The sequence below is a fragment of the Camelus dromedarius genome, chromosome 5, assembly GCF_036321535.1.
Source record: "Camelus dromedarius isolate mCamDro1 chromosome 5, mCamDro1.pat, whole genome shotgun sequence".
NCBI classification, from domain to species: domain Eukaryota; kingdom Metazoa; phylum Chordata; class Mammalia; order Artiodactyla; family Camelidae; genus Camelus; species Camelus dromedarius.
In genome coordinates, this window is record NC_087440.1 from 17,588,799 (window position 1) to 17,609,764 (window position 20,966).

The 20,966-nt window shown below is 41.2% G+C and overlaps 1 protein-coding gene across 11 annotated transcripts in view; it reads right to left on the reverse strand.

Annotated features, from left to right (window-relative positions):
- SEMA6D (semaphorin 6D) overlaps nucleotides 1-20,966 on the reverse strand; it is a 518,009-nt gene that overhangs the window by 334,137 nt on the left and 162,906 nt on the right. For all 11 annotated transcript variants that reach the window (XM_064485625.1, XM_031453115.2, XM_031453114.2 and 8 more), the window contains exon 2: nucleotides 3,025-3,105. The gene's annotated coding sequence lies outside the window, so the exon portion shown is untranslated. The remainder of the gene's footprint in view (nucleotides 1-3,024; nucleotides 3,106-20,966) is intronic.

Genomic DNA, 20,966 nt, shown 5'->3' on the forward strand with positions numbered 1-20,966 from the left:
CTATGGTGTGTCCAAGCAAATTGTGTTTTTTGACCTAAGACACCCCCCCCCCCCCAGATCATATTGATTGTCTACAACGTTTGTAATGAAACAGAGTCAGAGAGTAAACTCAGGGCTATGGAGGTATATTTGTCTTAGAGATCAAACACTTAAAGCAGGATTTATGGAAGCAGAGGGCTGTGGGTCAATAGCTAAAAAAAAAAAACCTCCATTGTCAACAAGTAGAGGACTTTCTGAGGTGTGAAGGAGAGTAGAAAGGGGTGGAGAGGGAGATAAGGGGCAGGAAGATAAGCAGAGAATCTGGCTCAGTTAAAAGTATACATCTGAAAAGAATTAGAGGGAGGGAGGTTTGAGAAAGGTTGATTCACCTCAAGGATCCGCCCCAGAGGCCCCTTCCTTGATGGGATTGCATTGTAAACGTTTCTTCATTCTCTCCCATGCTTTCCTTTTGGAGTGATTCTAGGACACTGACATTTAAGAGCAGTGCAGCATAAACACCAGAGACAGGTTCAGACACAAGTTAGAGACAGTTACACAACCAACTTCTGTTGTTACCGTAATTTAGTAAGAAAAAAAAAAAACATCAGAGCCAAGAGCAACTGTAAGCCTTTGTTCAAAGTGAAGACATCCATGAAAATCCATGAAGATGCTTTTTTAATATATCTTTCAAATCAGACATGTGCTATTAATAAGAAATCAACTTTCTAGCACTACTAAATTCTGTGTAGTGATTTAGATTCTTCAAAAGGCTTCCCATTTGGTTTTTTTTTATTATTATTATTTTTATATAAACCTACAGAGGAGTACAGTACAGTGAGTATTAACCTCATTTTACAGATTAAAAATTTAGGCCCAACAGTTAAGTGACTATTTAAGATCTCAGAGGCAAAGAAGGGGGAAAAAAAAAAAAACTTCTTTAGCTAAATCAGCTATGGTGTGAGGATTAGGATTTAGGCCCACTGATTCCTAAATCATTGGTCTTCCTGCAGTGCCACTCTGCCTCAATGTGCCTTCTCAAACAAGCCTATCTGGTGGAAGCGTGTTCTTCTACTGCAGAAGTGGCCTGGGAGTGAGCACCATCTGCTTCTCTGCAGACATTAGGACTTGAAACTCCCAGGCTAGTTTCAAAAACACCTTCCTAATATCCCAAATGACACAAACCAGTTTAGCATGATCTACTGAGCTTCTCTGGCAGGCCTTCACTCTTGGTAATAAAAAGCATAATTTGACATACAGAGCTCAGACGAAACTGACTTCTGTGGTCCAGAAGTGAGTTGTTAGAGGGACCACTTCCACTGAGGTTTATGATTTCATAAAGGCCAATCACATGCATGCTTCTCCTACTTTTTTTCTCCTTTCCTCAAATTGCTTAGCTTTGAGGATCTGAAAAAGCTCTATTCTATTTAACTCTGGTTAAATAGAGTTAGATACCAGAGTTTCTGGTATCTAAGATTCAAAGACTCTCTAATTAGGATGTTTTCTTGAATTCCATGTCTATTTAAGAAACCATGACTTATGGATGGGAACCTGGGTTTGGTGGCAGTTCCTAGAAAGTGCATCTCAATCATGCAATAAAGCATTAAACTCAAGTGCAAAGTAATTTAATTTTTAAGAGGAATGTAGTATTCAGATAAAAGAAACCATAATGGTACGTTCATTTACTTTTATATGTATAAAAATGTGAAGCTGTACCGTCAGTTACAGGTGTAAGTAATGCATCTTCCAGGCTATTTCGCAATCATTCTTCCATTGTTCCACAAATAGGTTATGTGAATACAAGCTGTTAAGCTAAAAGTTGCCACAATAATATAACTGAACAGAGCAGCAGGGCAATTTGCGAGGAATAGGCGTAGAAGACTGAATAGGAATGCTGAATTACCAAAATATATCCTTTGAAAATGCATGGTTATAAGGAATCCAGTACAGAAAAATGGACAAATAAGTTGGCTAGAGGTCACATGTGTTCAATATCATGGACCTGTTTAGTGTATCATGGCGCCATGAAAATGGGCACCCAAACATCTATAGAAAGTATGCTAAACAGGTAGCCCTTAGAGAACTGAAGGTGCTGAATACAGTCTCATCCTATGAAGATATGACTCAACCTGAAGATGGTAACAGGATGAGTATTAGTAATAAATTTAACCTCTTAAATTCAACAGTGCAGGCCCCAGAGAGCATACCTGGGGGCCTGGCTGACCTTGTTTAACTTGAGTTAACCACATCATGGAGTTTTTTTTTTTTTTTTACTTTATATTGGAAAGTGTGTCCAGAGACTCTGTTCTCTGCCATGAAAGATGGAATGCTTAATTATGACTTTATTCAATATTATATTTTGGCCTCAGATCTCAGAGAGTATGCATGCATGTATATATGTAAATACGCGGGCATGAAGACTCTTTTCAAAACAATAACACAATTGGCTATGCACCTGCCAGTTTCTTCACCATTATGACTCTCTTTTTATGAAACATCATATGGTTGTGTCTTTGATGCCAACAAGCGTCCAGTGTGTCACCACACCAGCAGTATTTGGCAGTCTTCATTTTCAAGCAATCTCTTAATTGACTACAGATTTGGTTCTTTTAGAAACCCAGTCTCTGGACCCACATTAAGGAATGACTGCCCCCTGACGTACTGAAAACAGAATCTTCTCCCCTTCCTTTCTACCCACTGATCCTAAACTTCGTACCCCTTTGTGCTCTGATAATCCCATCTCTTCTGAATACACAGTTTCATTGTTCAAAATGGAAACCATTTCCCTCACTTGGTCCAACTGTACAAAAATCAAGAAATCTGATATTACTTAATTTCCCTATTTTCACCAATACCAACAATACTAAGTTCAATGTTTATGGATTATAGATTTATCTTGTGTTTACTGTGGTTTCACAAGGTAATTAAATAGAGACCTGTATGAGTCAAAAAATATGATACCTGCACAACCTCAGTTTCATGTCTAGTGCAAAAAGCTGGAACCCAGTAATATTTAATGTCTTTCATTGTTATATCTTTAAATCTTACCACTGCAAGCAAATGCGAAAATCCTTAAATTGCTGGCCTCAGTGTTCCCATGTCAACTGGCACATGCTCAGGTTGGAGATCCTGCCAAAAGTCAAAGAAAACACTTATGAGACAGAGGCTGATGGACGATTATTTTAATCCTGCATGTCCAGCACCGCCGGCAAGCTTGGTTTATGAATGCCTGCTGTTGCTTTAATGATAAGACCTCTTCAGAACAGCTGAATGCAGTGCACCAATGGATTTTCTTTTCCTTCCTTTCTTTTTTTTTCTTCCCCCTGCCCTAACTAAGAGACTGATTATTGATCTCCACCTGGATGTTCCTATTGAGAACAGGCCATTCATGAATACAAGCAGGAAGAATAATGGTGCACTGCATGGGCAGTTTTAATAAACTGCAATAGGGACACAGTCTCTGTGGGGAAAAAAAAAGGAACCAATCCAATCTTAATGAAGCATGTGCTCACATGACTGGAAAGTCTGTGGGCATTATACAGGCCGAGCACCAGACAGCCCAGAGCACCTGGGCTTCAAATGAGTGCCACGCCAGAGTGAGTACAAGACCCCAAGGACACCCTCTATGCCTGCTCAAGGCAAGCCTCCAAGTTCCCTCTATTGCCCTGAGAACAAAGCTCTGAAGGCTGGAATGCACTGATCTGACCACACAACTGGAATAGAGGGATCTGAGCCCAGAAGTGGCTGTCTAGAAACACAAGGGATGTGAGCCCACTGGGAGACTCCAGAATCCAAAAGCTGAAGACAAGAGGCTAAAAAGTAGCTGAAAAAGAACTAATTAGCAGAGGCCACCTTCAGACCTAGTCAATGAGCAAACCTTTTCTGTTTTAGCCAGCCCCTTCCTGTGTTATCTGGCTATAGCTGACGTAAGTCAAGCACTGAATTCAGCAGAAGTGTATGTATGAGGAACAACAGCTGTGATATTTAAAAGGGGGAACTGGCTTTTTAAAAATCAGACACTGTCATCAACAAAACAAGTGAGTATGACTTGTTTGGAGGGCAGATATAAACCCAAACTTGTTCCAGTTGTGTTGAGGTGCTTTCTGCACAAATGAAGTTATTAAACCAAAAAACCGAAAGGCACACTTTCCATCACATATAATTATGTTTCTTTTTAACATCTGACTCCAACATCTACTTTAAGTAATAACATGCAGCATAAAGGCTTTTAACCTGATATCCAAGAGTGCTCCCCTCACCAAATAGTTAGCAAATTGTATGTGTAAAGTATTTGTGTGTAAAGTATTTGGCCCCATCCTAACCTCCACCCTCAGGATGTCCATAGCGTTCATCAGATTTGTAAGGTGGCCTCTGACTCATAAAAAGTGAAGGAGCTTTGGATTGACAGTCTGAGGATACTGGTTCTAACCCTATCTCTGCTTCTGACTGGTTTTGTGGCCTTCAGCAGAAGGCTTCACCTTTCTACGCCTCAATTTTCTCATCTACGAAATGGGAGAGCTGAACTACAGGAAGTGTTCTTCCAGGTCCACAATTCTAGGAAATGACAATAAAAGTGGGACTGTCCAACTGAAAGATATCTTGCTATGTCAGTTGGCCAAATCTCCTTACTTATGGGGGAGAAAAATGAAGCCCAGAGAGGTTTTCATACAATACTTACAGTGAGAGATCAAGCATTGAACCCACCATTTCCTACTCATATGCCAATTCACTCCTCGTCCTAATGCGTGCAAAGTTCATAAAGCTCTAGTCCTAGCTCACAGTTTTACTCACTGACCGAGGGAGCGTTTCAGGCGGGCTTTCCCTGTCTTGGATACAGTGTGTCCTTTGGGGCCCTCTCCCAGATTTTCTCAGGAAGAGCACATATGCTCAGGTCCCCAGAGAATTGTGCTCCCACACTCACAGCTGTATGACAGGCAGGAAAAAGTTGTCTACAAAAAAATAATCAGCGTTTGCAAAAGTGCTCTGGGGTATCTTCAGGAAGTGTTCCAGGAAAATTGCTATTATAAAAAGATCACTAGGCTCTCTTCTCCTAGATCCAACTCCACACTCAGACATTAATATTTTAGGTGCATCACTGATACTCACTCATCCAAAGTTCAGCAATCAGCAAGTACACCTGGCAACGACAGACTGAGTCCTTGCTTTCATGCAGATTACTGTCCAGGAAGGAACCATGGCTTTCTGGAAGGTCTGCTGCATTCCCGCATGTGTGAACTGAGAGCCAAGGACAGGCACCGCCTCCCCAGGAAAGGGGCTCATGCTTCCTTTGAGTTGCCCTTTCAGAAATTTGCAAACACGACTCTAGAGAATCTCTATTACTTTAGTATGAATCAGTTTATCCAAATACCTTTTTTAAACCTAATAAAGCATTGGTGCTGTATGTCTTTCCTCATTTTGTCAATTCCTATTTGCGTATCAAAATCCCACTTATTCAATAATGCCTAGATCACATTCTCCCTTCTCAGTCTCCCAGGATGACTGTATTCCAGCTACCCAAGAAAGTATAGAGCAACCTCATTTATTCCTCTTTTACAGTACTTGAAGTGTAGGAATTTTAGACCTCACGAGCACACAGGAATTATAAATCATCGCATTCATTTTATACATAAGGAAAAAGTGGTCTAGAAAGACAAAATCTCTGGAGTAATGGTTCATGAACTATTACAAATCAAACAGAAAGAACAGGAGAGGACATTTTTGTTGGGTATTTGCGCTGTGCTATGTTCTTTGTAAGATATTTTAAATACACAATTTCACCTAATTCTCAGAACTATCTTGCTCAGTAGATACATTATCATCCCCATTTACAGATGCAATAAGCCAGTCTCAGAGGGACTAAATAACTTAAACCAGGTCAAACAGCTGCAGGTAGTGGTGGGCAGAGGTGGGTTCAAACCCATGCCAGACCATGCTAAGGACAGCTCTTGCTCCCCTGCCCCTCCACCGCCACACGGGGGGATGAGGAGAGAGAGTGTTACTAAGAAAGGAGATGCAGGCAGCCTCAACCATAAATAGCAAGCCCCTGACAGCTGATCAAGGCCGACCTACCGCCTGCTTCTGAAATCCATTCTCCCTTCCCTTCAAAGGGGCAGTGAGGATGGAGAAAGGCATGAGAGTACCATCTTTGTGGGGAAGAAAGCCATGAAGACTGTCAGAATCTGCAAGTATCTGAGCTTCTGGCTGCCTATTTATCAGATGGGCTTTGGCAATCATGTCCAGTCTTTAAGACCTAGGGATGGTAACAGCTCAGTAGTCATAAAATACAAAAAACTGTAGGTTTCTGCCTCGTATACATCATTCTCAAAGGGAAGAGAGACTCTCCCGATGCTTATTTCCAAATACTATCTACCTTCTACACATATGAGGGATTGGGCAGTTTTTCACACCAAAAGGTGGACAGGAATTGGGCTAGATGGATGAACACAGTTGTTCCTCTGTGGATCAGTAACATGTTATACCTACTTCAGTTGGACTTTTCCCAAATTTTCTTGAAACTGTGACAGCCTGACTGCCTCTTAAATATGATAGTAACCACAGTTTCTGGAAATTTGCAATGTTTCACTTTACAATGGGTCTTTACGTGCACTGTTATTTAATTTCCACAAAATCTATATAAAGTGAATAGGACAGTTATTAGCCCAATTGTAGAAATAAGGGAACTGAAGCTAAGTAAATCACTGTGTAATCACTAAATCAAGATCATGTGTAACAACGTAACAACAATAAACGCTGCACTTATTGAGGGCTCGCTAGGTGCCACACGGCACTGCACAGATTATACAAACTTGGTCACATCATCTTCAAAACTGCTTCATGAAGTACATATTATCATCTTCACACAAAGAACAAATCTAAGGGTTAAAGAGGGTAAAATGACTTGCCTAAGGCCATATAGCAAGTTAATACCAGAGCTACGATTCAATTCCATGTTTAAGTCAAAGCCCAGAGTCTCAACCAAAATCTAACTACGAGTCTAAATAATCTAATTTCCAGAGATGTCCTCAGTGCCTAAGTATCCAGATTCCCTGGCCCATCATGCCTTGCCTTTCTTTGACATTCTGTGGTCTTCGCATCACGTTTTAAAATATAGAAAAGTTCAAGTTATTAGAAACTTGCGGTCAAAACTCATTTAGTATTCCTCTTCATGATGCATGTAGTTCAGACAAAATAGTGTATGTCGGAGTAGTCTAGCCCCCTGATTTTGCTGCCCTTGCTGTGTTCTTGCAGGCGGTGCTCTGTTGCTTTTCCCACTTTCTCCTTTAGCTACTGATGCTTACCTGCCTACATGCGTGCAAAGCTGAATAGAGCACATAATGAGAACACTCAGGAAAACCTTTTCCTTACTCCTTTCCTGGGTTCAGAAAAAGAAAAAGCACTGCGAGGATAAGAGAGAAAAGAAGGGATACGTGAAAGCACTTCCCTTTCAAAGAGCAGTTGGTTCTCAGGTCCCCTTGCATATGGCGCCTCTGTGAGTGAAAATGTGGCAAGCACTTCAGAAACGCCGTAGGGCATGTGTCTCTGCATACATATGCATAATGTCCTTTTCACACTTCGGAGTTACCAGATGCCTGGTTCCACTTGGAAGGGGCTTGGTAACCCACTTGAAATCATGAGGACTCATAACTCATTTATGCAAGCCGCAGAACCCCTCTAGACGACACCTCCTGCTCTAAAGAATGATTGAGATAAAGATATAATAGAGCAGAAAACGACAATGAAATATTAGCAGTGCCAGTGCAGCAGCATTTATATGAGGCCCCCGGCTAGATGAGGGAATTATGCAAGTCAAAAGAAGAAGAGCCTTCAGGCAACAGGAGAAGCAAAAACAAAGGAAGAATGTCTAGATGTCAAGGACTAATGTTGTTGCTATGGGGAAGGCCCTGAGGCATTGGTTCATTTTATAGGCAGGTATGCAGCCCTCCATCTAGAATTCTCTGGGCTCTCAAGTGGGGGCAAAGCCACTCCTGCATTCACACTTGACCTCTAAAATTACTTAACAACCTGGAGAAGTGTTCAGAGGGGAGGGGGATAGTCAGGATGGCCCCGGGCTCTGCCTAAGGTGGGACTTTAGGGACTCTCCTGTTCTCTTGGCACCGCCCTCCTCCAATCAAATCCTTCCCCATTGGCTCCCAATTGTTTTCTCTGAAACACCAAGCTCCTGATGTCTACCTCCACACCCTTACCTGTACCCCATCACTAGCCACACCCCACCCCGGGACTGAGATCCCTAATCCTTAGGAGAGAATACAAAGCTCTTTAAAATCCTGCCCTGCCTTTTCACCTATGGTCACATGGAGTTTTTTGTCTCCCCTAAAACATTTTCAGTTTACTGTCCCTTTGCCCTGCTGTCCCCTCCTCCTGAAAGGCCTTTCTCACTCCTCCACTGGGCAAATTTCCGGCTCGTTCTTTAAGAGACAGCTGTCATATAACTAGCGAGATGAAGGTCTTCTCAAACTCGAGGAAGGAGTTAGTCACTCCCTCTGCTGTACTTGCACAACACCTGGCGCGCATCTCTACCTGACCAGTTAGCACTCCACTAGAATTATATTTTATGGTTTAAGGTTTAGGCTGCACAAAAATATGGATTTCTGAGGGCAAGAGAAAAGCCTGTAAATATACCTTTTTATCCTTTATACTGAGTGAAGTGCCTGAAATATATTAGCTTTATAAATATGTGCTGATGGAAAAAAAAAGAATGAATGGCTCCCTCATTTCCCTCCCATGTGCTTTTAGCAATTTAGCATGTGCTCCTTCATCATTCTTTGACACACTCTAGTGGTGATATTGGAGAATAAAGGCAACGGTAGAAGGCAACAGATCAGAGTACTGGCTAGGCGTCTTTGTTCTGAAACCTATGCCTTTTGCCAATTTCTTCTTCCCTATAAGTGACACTCCTCTGTTAGGATACTAGGGTTTGCTCAGGTCACGGCATTAAAGCCTACAGAAAGGGTCAGTGCTGCGTGCCGCAAAGATCTCAGGCTTTGGGATCAGATGGTCCTTAGCTCAAACCCAGGCATGGTCTCAGTATTAATGGGAGCTGGAACAAGGCTTGGAATCTAGCTGAACTTCATGGCCATCCATGATAAAATAAGGATGAATTCCTACCCTGTAAGACTGTCGTAAAGATCAAATTAAATTATAGCTAACTTATAGCTCATTGTGTGTTCTTAAAAAAAGGGAACTTTTTTTTTTTTTACATCTTCAGCTTCTAGAAAAGGGATTATCCTTGAGGGGGTGGTCAGAAGGTGGTTTATAAACTAGAATCATCTGGGACGGTTTTCTAAATTATATCCCCACATTCCTTTCAGGAAAACACTTGTGTGGTATACTATCACCATTACAGATTGAAGTATGTTTTATTTCTCAGGACTTACCAGACAGAAAGGAGGTTGAGAATCAATTCTCTAGATCATACCTTGGAAAGTCTTGCTCTTTATTCTGACAGCCATAATCCTGGATCCCTAAACGTCTCACCCTGAAATTGTTATAACAGCTTTTAACTGAAAAGTTTCAGTTAAAAGTTTCAGTTTAGAAGTTTCATCCTGTCCTGTCAATTCATCCTAGACATAATAGCAAAACCATCTCTCAAACTCCAGAAAGGCAGAGAAATCTTCTGATGAAATGGACACCTCAGTAGTCCCCACTGGGAGAGCCAGCCACCTTTGCCCCAAACACGCACTACGTGGCCTTTCACAATTTTGTGACTTTGCCTATGTTCTTCTTCTAACTAGAGGATCCCTCCCTGCTTTCCTAGTCTCTACTCCCCCATCTTGCAGAGCTAAAGAATTTCTACATGTCGTTCAAGACGAATTCAAGCAGAGCCACCTACCAGTCCCCTCCTTTGTGCAACCACTGGACCTAGGGCACCTCAATTATTGCATTCATCACACTCTGTTACAAGTTATTAGTTCACAATTCTTTTTCCTGTTCTAAATTGTGGATTCTTAACAGGAAGAAACTGTCTTAATTATTCATGCATCTCCCCATAATGTGGATACTCACTAAATTTTTACTGAACTGAATTAAATTGAACTGAGATGAATCCCTGTTCATGCTCCATTTAAGCATTTAACTTGCTCCTGCCACCTCCTAGAATGTGTATATGTGTGCACGTGTGTATGCATTTCTGAGGTTTTTTTCTCATCACTTTCATGTTTTTCCCTGGGGGATTTGCAGACAAAGATTGTGCAAAAAAGCAGAGTTATGTATCTACTGGTCAAGTTCATGTCAGAACCTAGGGAGGCTGGCCAAATTCTCCAACCAAAATAGAGATTGTGAAAAAAGGCTTTGTTAAAACATCTTGTTGCTTCCTCTTCATTAAATCCAAACTCCCTCAGGTGGACTCCAAGATGGTACTGCCAACTTGCTTGAAACTCCACCCATTCTAACTGCCTGGACTGGCCTAGAATTCATAATTGTTTCTTTTTGTGATTGGCCTGCAAACAGGGCAGGATTCTGTTCTCACATGCCTCCCTCTCTAGCGGGTGAAACTGCTGCGGGCTGGTATTCCTCTGGTATATTCACTTCCCTGTGATGGAAGTAGACCTCTTGGAGTCCCAGGAGGTGTTGGCTTATTTCTTGATTCAATGTTTGTTCATTCATTCATCAAACATTTATTGTCCTTCTCCCTTATGTCACATGCAATGGTTAAGTCCTAGGGAAATAAAGATGCACAAGAAAAAGAGTCTGGCTCTCAATAAAGGATGTGGAGAAAACAACATGAACAAATCATGACAGTATAATAAGACAAATGGAAAACAGACACTTGCTCATAACGTCCAAGGGGGTCAGTGAAAGTCGATAAAGAGAGACTGATGTCCTTTCCCACTTGTGAACTCTGCAAAGAACCTGAGTGCACCCAGAACAGACATCTCACTCAGTCCCTGAATATTCCCTGTGAGCCCAAAGACAGTGGAAAAGTCTGCCAACCCTTTTAGAAAAATCACTGGATGTCTCTAAGAGCCCACATTTCCCCCCTGAGAAGCCATTATCCCGTCTGTGGAAGGACTCATGTGTGCTAACGGAAGAGTGGTGCTGTCTCACTGCAGCATCGTGAAATCTCTGTTCTCTAACATATGTAATTTCCTGACTTTGACCAAGGGTAGGATGCAGACTATAACGAAGAAAGACGTAAGGATAAGGCATACTCCGGAAGAGCCCTCAGTAAAATCCTACTCCAGCTCTAACTCAACAATGGTGTGTCCGGTACATCAGCCACTAGCCACTCTTTAAATTTAGGTAGCTCTTTAAATTTGGATTATGTAAAATTAAATAAAATCAAAATTATTGTTCTGCAGTTGCATCAACCAGCGTTAATGATTTCAATGGGCACACATGACTAATGGCTACCATACTGGACAGATATTGAACACTTTCATCATCACAAGAAGTTCTATCAGACAGTGCTGCTCTACAGAAATAACCTGAATTTTTACTCACTGAGTCATTTATTTTATAATTTTATGACTTGCTTACTTTGTAAAAGACTCAACTCTGAATTCTGAGGGAGGCAAAGATAAAAGTAAAAGTTATCTATTTTTGAAGGGATCACAGTCTGGTGGGGAAGACAAACATTTAAAAAAAGGAAAACAAATTGTACATTGTGCATTGGGTGATAGGAGAGTATGGAGACAAAAACAGCTGGATTTTTGCCTGAAGTAAGAGGAGGCCTCAGAGAGGTGACAGGATGTGGTTCTCGGAGGGTGAGTGGTTCCTTTCCTATTTACAAAGTGGAAGGGGCAGCGGCGATGATGAGAACAGTATATGCAGGGTCATGAGGCAGGGACGAGCTTAGCATGCTGCAAGGTATTTCGGACGCCTGGGGTGGAGTGTAGACTTTTGGAAAGTTGGGTGAGAAGAGGCTGGCAAAGCAGACACCACAGTGTGCTCAAAGGTATTGGGTAAGCAGGTGGTGGGAGGAAGGGAGGTTACAAACTATATAACCCAGTGATTAAGAGCACTGAAGTTACACAAAACTGGATCATACTCAAAATTCGCCACCGTTAACTTTATTCACTGAATCCCATTTTTCTCATCTATAAAATAGTGTTAACAACACTACCAACCTTTTATGACTGTTGTGCAGATTAAATGAGACCCGGTGCTTGTCACAGTGCATGGCACGTGTTAAATAATCAAAAATGAAAATCACTGTAATTTATTCTATAAGGAATGTGGAGTTATGAAAGCATTTGAGCAGAATAAAACGATGATACTGTATAGAGAAATAAGACACAAGACAATCAGCTATGTCAATAATTTAAAAGACAATGCCTAATATTTACAGAGTATTTGCTACATATAAAGTGTGATTCCAAGTGCTTTAAAGAAGTTAATTTATTTAATCCTCTCACCAACCCTAGGAGGTAGGCTACCATCATTAGCTCCCTTTAACCGATGAGAAAACAAAGGTACACAGATGTTAAATAGTTTGTAACACTGCTACTAAGTGACAGACTGGGATTCAAACCCAGACATTGGGCTCTGGAATCTACACACTCAGTTCCTGGGCTGCTCTGCCTCTGTTAAAACAAAAGTCTGCTTGATTTTATGTCGAATTATTTCACACCACAGCATGGCCACAAAATAATTTTATTTATATACAGATCTTCAAAAGAACATTCTCACACCGTGAATGCCAGAAGCCAGTGTGTGTGCTCTAGAAATATTCCATAGATGGTCATCTGGTTAGAAATGGGCAAATGCTTGATAAAGTATGTTATCATTAGAAAGGTCGGTTCAAAATCTCCTTGGATAATCAAGACATGACTATAATTCGGAGCATCCTCAACAACAGTGAGTCCACATAGCAATCTCTCATAAAAATCAGCTTCCTCTTACTGGGAATGGGGCTAACGTGCGTCTCGTAGGTTTGCAAGAAATATTAAATCGGAGAATGTATAGAAAGGATTTTGCACTGTCTGTGGCACACAGAAGTTGTTCATTGAGAAGGAGCTTTGGCTGCTACAATTATTATTCTTTTAACTAAAGAATCCTCTTCCAATATAAGTTCTGCTGAGTCTTGAAAAACTTTTCCTAGAACTCACCTGATCTGCTTTAAACATCTGAAGGATGGACAGAAGGTCATGATAGACATGAATTCTTCAAAACAAACACATCCCAGGCTATGACCTAAATTCCAACTCTCCTTATTTAAAACCTTCTCTGATTTAATTTCAACAACATTTTTCAACATGTCCCTGTTTTCACCCAAATCTGAGCCAAAGCAAGCCCAACATAATGATGTTTTCATTGACTGACCTCACCAAGGGCCTCATCTCGCATGGAACTTCTTCCAAATGTCTTTTCTTCTGATATTCTGTCCTTTAGTTTGAAGTTCATCCTCACGTAATTCCACTTTAATGAGTGAGATAATATAATTATCCTTTAAATTTGTTCCACTCCTTTAGAGCACAGCCTCTCCCCACGGGGCTTTGTCTAGCGTGACCATGCTTTTCCCAGTAAAAGACACTGGTCTGGGTCTTGGCACTGGCCAGGAGGGCACGTTCTTCCTTGTGGATGATGGCAAGTAATAACTGTGCAAGCACAGATCCTCAAACTACCAAGGGCACATTGTTCTTTTGGGCTCTTATAAATTTGGTAGAATCAGAAAGCAAATGTAGGGCATCAGCCAGAAAGCCAAAGGAGCTGAGGTCCAGGAGGCCAGGATTTGAGCAGAGAAGAGGTTCAGGCGGCTGATGTAGAGCTCCCAAGCCTGAGCCGAATGGAATTCCTGGAGCGACTGAGCAGAATGGTGGCTGGTAGGAGAACCAGGAAGCTGAGTGCTGCTTTGGCACCTGATTAAAGGCAGATTGTTGGGAGCTGAGTTGTCATGGGAGTCTCACTGGACTAGAAAGCTCGCTGTCGATTTGTGGCCTAGAGTTACTAGCTATGTGACCGTGAACGAATCACTCAACCTTCCTTTATTCTCTGTTGTTTTTTTGTCACTAAAATGCAGATGATAATTGAAAATAATAAAAACTGCAAAGAGGTTCCCTTATTTTAACCAAGAAAATGTGTAACAGTCTGCATTTTTAAAAAGTACCTATAATTGTCCAAACTATTCTCATGTAAAGAATTTATGTGAATGTGTTTGGCAAGACTAGTGGTTTAGAAATGTTGACTAAAACACATTAACATCAATCTTTCAGTGGTGTATTCCAATGGCCTTTTTTTTTTTTTAAAGCACAAAGAGGCTTAGTATCTTGGTCAAGGTTACGTTGCTGGTGAGTTTATCCAGGCAGAGTGGCCCCTGAGCCAGTGCCTCTCACCTTCATAGTGTGCTTCCTCCCTAGATGAGGGCCCTTACAGTCACTGCGGCTTGTCTGAGTTCCAAGGGCAAAGGCATCAGGGTGATCCCTGAGAGGTTGATGACAGCTACTCAGAGCCATCATCTGACCCAGGATCCCTACAGCTGTGCGTCACCCAGCACCACTCCCTTGTTCTCACTTCTGAGTCATCAGCCATGCTCTGCCCAGTGTCTAAAATTATCACGTCTTCCCCCTTCTGAGCCAAGCTATATCCCTCCATCCCTTTAAAAGTCTCAGCTGAAGCCTCAGGGGGATGAGGTGTAGGAATTGGAATAGTTTTCACCTGCATTTCAGGCAAAAAAACCCAAAAAACAAAAACAAACAACAACAATGGCAACAACAACAACAAACCTTGTTTGTTTTATCAGCGTGGACACAGACGCCAGGACCCTTGGTCCTACTCTGAAGACTCACCAAAGACCAGCACAAGTTCAGGGACTTACAGCATCGAAAGTGAAGCGTCTGTGACTTTAGATGGTTTGAAAGGGTATCGTACTTGATAGCAGCCAATAAAGCGGGAGACAGTGCCAGATCAGATAAGAAGAAAGAACAGCTCTGGCCAGAATTAAAAAGGCTATTTTGGGATATGTCAAAAGGAGTAAAGCTAGATTGGAAATGACTGCAGAGGTGATTAAATAGTTGAGAACAAAGAGAACACTTCCTGAGTTCTGGCTGAGAAGGGAGAAATTCTTAATCATCTTTTAATTGTACTTCATAATTAGCCAAGTCACAAATGCCATGGCTGGGATTAAAAGATTTTTCATACGGCAGAAACTGTTGCGGATTTTTGCTAGGGGAAGTGCTGGGGGTGGGGAACGGAGGGAGCGCTGAAGCCCTTTCAGATTGTGTAACGATTTGAGAAACCAGGTCTTACAAGCATATTTGCTCATAAAGCACATTTTGAAAGACACTGTTGTTCTGTTTTTGCTTTTTCCCTTTTCCAAAGGAAATGAAAAACAGTGATAGAAATTTTTCCAGACGAACTAAATCTCAACAAACAGTGAACCAAAATCTCCACTGGAAATTGCCCGTGAATCTCCTAGAGATAATGGATATATGATCTAATGGTTATGTTCTGACGTCTTCAATGACAAGTGGTAAAGGGTAAGAAAATGCTAGAGTTAAATCTGAGCGAGCTATTCCATACTAAATATTCTTAATTAGTATCGCAGACAGCATGGAAAACGGGTTAATTACTTACAGAAATAAAACAATAAAATCACCTCTAATAAACACACATACATCAATGTATAATTTCTGCTGGAAAAGCAAACCTTGGCCAAATTAGAGGGAGTAACCACAAAGTCTGCGAGAAGAATAATTATACTTTTGAGTAACTCATTGCTTACATATCTATTCATTCTTTGAACATTTATCTAACACCTATGAAGACTCTTTGCTCATTGCTAGAAATGCACAAAAAAATCAAAGCACATGATCTGCTCTCATGAAGCTTGTAATCTAGGGAGAAAAACAAAGATTGTTTTCTCATCTATGTTCTCTGTTCTTTCTCTCTCTCTGTGTGTGATTTCATTTGGTTCATAGCTTTGAATAAGTTCTACGTGCAGACTAATCTCTGAATGATATCTCTAGCCTGACGTCTATTGTGTGTGCAAGACCCACGTACCACGCTAAATGTAAGTAGGTTCATTGGTTGTCTGCACAGAGGTCTAGGAGGGCTGTCCACATAAATGTGTCCACATCAGAGCTGGCCATCTTCACCACTCCTTCACCAAACTCTACTGAGTTGTTCAAGGCCATCAGTGAAAAAAGCTGATATGGCAGAGAACCAGGCAGGATACAGGAACAGACCCAGAAGGGCCCCACCCTAGTTTAAGGGTCTCCTGGCACTGTCTTGAAATTCTTAATAAGTTTATCTTTGAACCTGTGTATTGTATGAGAAGTCGATGGGGCAATGGAGCTTGTGTATCAGAAGAGGAGATACTCAGATGAAAGGGAGACCTTGATATGTTAATATCTTTGATGGCACTTCCCCCCACCCCTGCTTTTTGAACAAGGCGCCCCCACATTTTCATTTGGCACTGGGTCCTGTAAATAGAGTAGCCAATCCTGCATATGAACATCACGCAAATCAGATTCGGGCAGTGTGGTCATGTTTGCACTCTATCCTCAACGTGCTGACCTGCCCCATTTCTTTCCCCTCACTTCCTACTGTGTGTTTTAAATTGACCTGAGCATTGGCATCTGGCCTCTCTCCGCCATGACCTTGAGGATATCTTGCCTGACGGTGGACTTGAAGGCTACCATGGCATCAGGGCGTTTCCCCACATGATGGCGCCTGCCCCCGGGACAGGCCTTCTCTACCCTGTATGCAGTCTCCAGAGGAACAAGCAGTGATACCCCAATAGTTTCTTACTCCTTCAAAAGCATATGTTCTTTTTAAGCCCTTTGACAATTAACAAAACATCTTTCTGACAATCCAAGGAAAGACTGAAAAATAAGAGTATGCAGTCTTACCACAGCTTTCTCATTTGAAAACCAGGGTTTGCTCCACAGGATTTGACTACTTCACTTGATTTCTCCATTAACAAAGCCAATGAAGATTTTGCATCTTAAATTTCACAACTTCCCAATGACATCTAAAAATTCTCACTCCCCAAAAGCACAAATGTTTTTGAAATCCCAAAAGTACACTTGGAAGAAAATCTCTCCCTGGCTCCCAATGCTGAGTGGAACAATGTCATATATTTTCCCAAATACAACTAATTGAAGCACTTTGTCTGCCTTAGTTTTCTACATTTCAAAATACCTAGTATGTATGTACCTTTATCAATCAGACACACTGTAATATCCTACTGTTATGTATTTGGGAATTTTATCATTTTTCAGGTTTCAAAAAACGTCAAGAAAAGCTACACATTTTGGGGCCCAGCATCTCAGAAAAATACATCTTTAGGACCACAGTGATCTTAATGAGGTTTGCTTTGATATAAAAAGGCAACAGGGAAGAAGCGAAGGATTACCTTTTACTTCACTTAAAAAAAACAGGCGTCATAGGTTGCCACTTCACAGTGATGTCTTAATATTCTCTCATTTAATTATGTAAATTGTCAGAGAAGGCTGCTGTTTATGGTAATTTACACGTGCGGAGCTCTGCTTCCCAGGTAAGCTAATTTAAATCAAATTATAACTAAGGGAGATTTACCACTTGTTGATTTAGACAGACAATCACTGATAACTCCACCAAACGGCTAGTAAAGACGACAGGGTTTGAAAAGTGAGGTGAAACAGTAGTGATCCTGTTGGGAGAGGAATCAGCTGAAATGCTGTAGAAGGATTTAGTGTTCCTACTGATGTCAGCAAGAACTGAAGGCAGCCTCTTTTGTTGGGGAAGTGATTAGTGAATACCGTTGACCCTTACCACCTCCACATTCAAGCCCTCCTTTACACATGAACTTAAAGGCTGTTCGCCCCTAATTCACCACTTTCTTTGATACAAATCCAGCACTCCAGTATCCAGCATGCATTCTAGTCGCATGGTTCTACAAGTGATGACTGTAACTGAGAAAAGACCATTGTAAATGGCTGAAGTGTTCATGTGTCCCCAGCTCCTCTCTTTCTTTTTTTCTTTTTTTTTCTTTTACCCACTAAAGATACACTATTTCAGTTTGAGAAACTAAGCATGTATAAATCCATTCTTTGTTTTAGGGGCACTTTTGTTACAGAGTAAATACCCTCCTTAGCTAATGAAACTTCCGTGTGTGGGTCTCTGACAGACCAAGAAAGGTGCACAAGTCTGCCTGGATGCGGACACAGGTGCCCGTGATAATGGCCAGTCACAACGTGACTTTGGCAACAAGGAGGATGCAAGTATAGCAAACTGATTAAGAGAGTAGGTTTAAGAAGCAGGCAGAGCTGGGTCCAAATACCCATCTTGCCACTCACTTGCTAAAAAAATTTTAAGAAATTTGCTCAACCTCTTTGAATCTTGGTGTTCTTATGAAAAGATAGCATTCATTACACCTTCTTCGTAAGGCTCACAGGATGACTTCATAAGCCAATGCATATAAAGCACAAAGCTTTATATAAATGTTTATCTTCACGAATAGCACCTAAGAATAACAATAATGATGGTGATCACACAGTGTTATACATAGAAAATAAACAATTTCCAACAAATTCTAACTCTTTATGGGTAAAGAGTTAACAAAAACTTTTCCATTCAGCATGAGAATTTGACCTTCAGTTAACTTTCAAGTTTGCTTTATTTGTTAAGAGTAGTATGTTGGCTATATTGTTAACCAATGTTGTTTATGGTAAGATGTGACCCAGGATTAACAGATCTGGATTGTGGGGCACTCACATGAATTATAAATACTGGTAGGAGGCCACACGTGGGGTTTTCCCTGAATGTGCTGAATTTGTCACCAACATGTCCTTTGTGGAGACCCTGGAAATTACACCTATATTGTTGTTATCACAAGAGATATTGGCTTTTAAGGACATGAGCTTTGAAGCACCTGCCCAGCATAAACCTTGTCTCCTTGCAGCTAGCCAGGGCTGCACAGAATTCGGTGAAGACTCCTCCAGAAGATAAATGTCTGGGGCTGTCTCTGCTGGCATGCTAGGTTTCCCATCCAGGTCCTTCAAAGTGACTATCTAAGTGATTATGATGTTGAATATTTTCTGTGGCAATCTTGGGTCTGAATGTTTAACTGAGACCAAGAAAACATTCTGTAGATATTGCTGAATATTTCAACTTAGATTTTTGACCACCAAGGCGTAGGCTGAAAGGCTAAGAGTATGGTAACATTAGAGTTCTGGATCAAGTAGGAATGCTTTTGGAATACCAGAACTCTCCGCTGCCTGTCTATATGTGTTTCCCCACTTCCTTGATGGAGACATTTTTGCAACTGATGATTCTCAGGGACTGGTATAGCCATTTGTGGAGGCCGAAGACTTCTTGATTAGAATCAGTTCATAAATGTAGGCTTCTCAATCTGCCAAATGCAGGTGGACAGACAGAACTAAAACACAGACCTGCCCGAGAGGAGTTTCTTCCCAGAGACACATTCAGTAACAATGGCAACCAGAAGTGTTCCTCATTTTCCTCAGAAACCTATGCTTACTCTGGTGGCAACCTTTCTCAACTGAGGTTCCTGGAGAGAATTAGGCCCTAATGCCCTAAAGAATCTGTATTAGTTTCCTGTTGCTGTAACAGATTACCATGAAATTAGTAGCTTAAAAGAACATAAAGTTATGATCTTACAGTTCTGGAAATCAGAAGTCTGAGACAGGACTTACTGAACTAAGAGCAAGGTGTCCACTGGCAGGGCTGTGTTCCTTCTGGTTGCTCTAGGGGGGGATCCATTTCCTTGTCTGTTCCAAATTCTAGAGGCTGCCTGCATTCGCTGGTTCATGGTCCCTTCCTCCATCTTCAAAGCCAGCAGCATAACACCACATCCGTTTCTGACTCTGACCTCCTACCTCCTGCTTTGACTTATGGGGATCCTCGCAATTATATTAGTCTCATCCAGGCAATCCAGGATAATCTCCCCATCTCAAGATTCTTAACTCAATCACCTCTTCAAAGTTCCTTTTGCCATGTACAGTCACACACTCACAGGTTTCAGAGATTAGGAAGTGGATATCTTTGGGTTGGGGCCTTTACTCTGGCAACCTTTATTTGTAAGAAGTTAATTTCTCTCTTATGCAACTAGAATGGTACTAGTTATGTATCATCCTCAGAAGAATTGAGAAAACTGTCATGCAAATCATTTTCTGCGTCCTGTGATTTAGACGAGGAACTTCAGTTGTGAAAGAGTGCTTGGTAGGAACAATGCCTTAGTTGAACAGGCAATGAAACATTTTTAGTGACAGTAGTTCTACAAATTCTTTTAAAATTTGGATAGAGAAGCAGGCAAAGCAGGTGGGCCTTGAAAATTAAGTGTGAGCCCAGAAAGCATATGGTAGTGATTTTATGATTTATTGTTGGGGTAAATACATCTACAGAGAGAGGGACATTGGGGCAATTTATGGGTGCGAAAAAATGTAAACATGAACGGTTGATACCCCCAAATTCCATCTTTTCTAATAATGTGCAAGTGGTCAAAGCTGTCTTTCTTCCTTTTTTTTTAAATCTAGCCTTTATTCTATTGACCCTTGCATACTTTAATGGATACTCCCACAAGAAACATTCAACAAAAAAATGCATGTGTATAGAAGCCATACAATAGCTAGTTTCACTCCACTTGCAAAAAAAAAAACAAAAAAAAAAACAATAGTTGTTTCTGTCCCCAGATTTCATCTTGGGTTTCTCTGTGAAACATGCAGTTCAATTTAGTGTTGATAGGTCATTCCAGTGAGTGTGAGTTTATATACAATTCAGTATTAATTTCTAGCCAAATGTAACCAAAGCAATCCAGTTAGACAGAGAGTCACCTCTCCCCAGTCTATGTGACATTGTCTTTTAACCAGTAATAGGAACGCTGTTTGCTGGACTGATCCTCATGACCATCACATAAGGTCCAGTGGGAAGACTGGAAGACTCATTACTGTAAGTATTTACCTAGAGCTGAGTGAAACTTTTGGTTTAAGCCTTAAGCTACACAATCTATCTTCTAGAATGTTTTCCATCATAAAAAAGAGTTCTGTCATGGTAGACTGGAGACTCGGTAGTAGCCGTGGCTCTACCAGTAT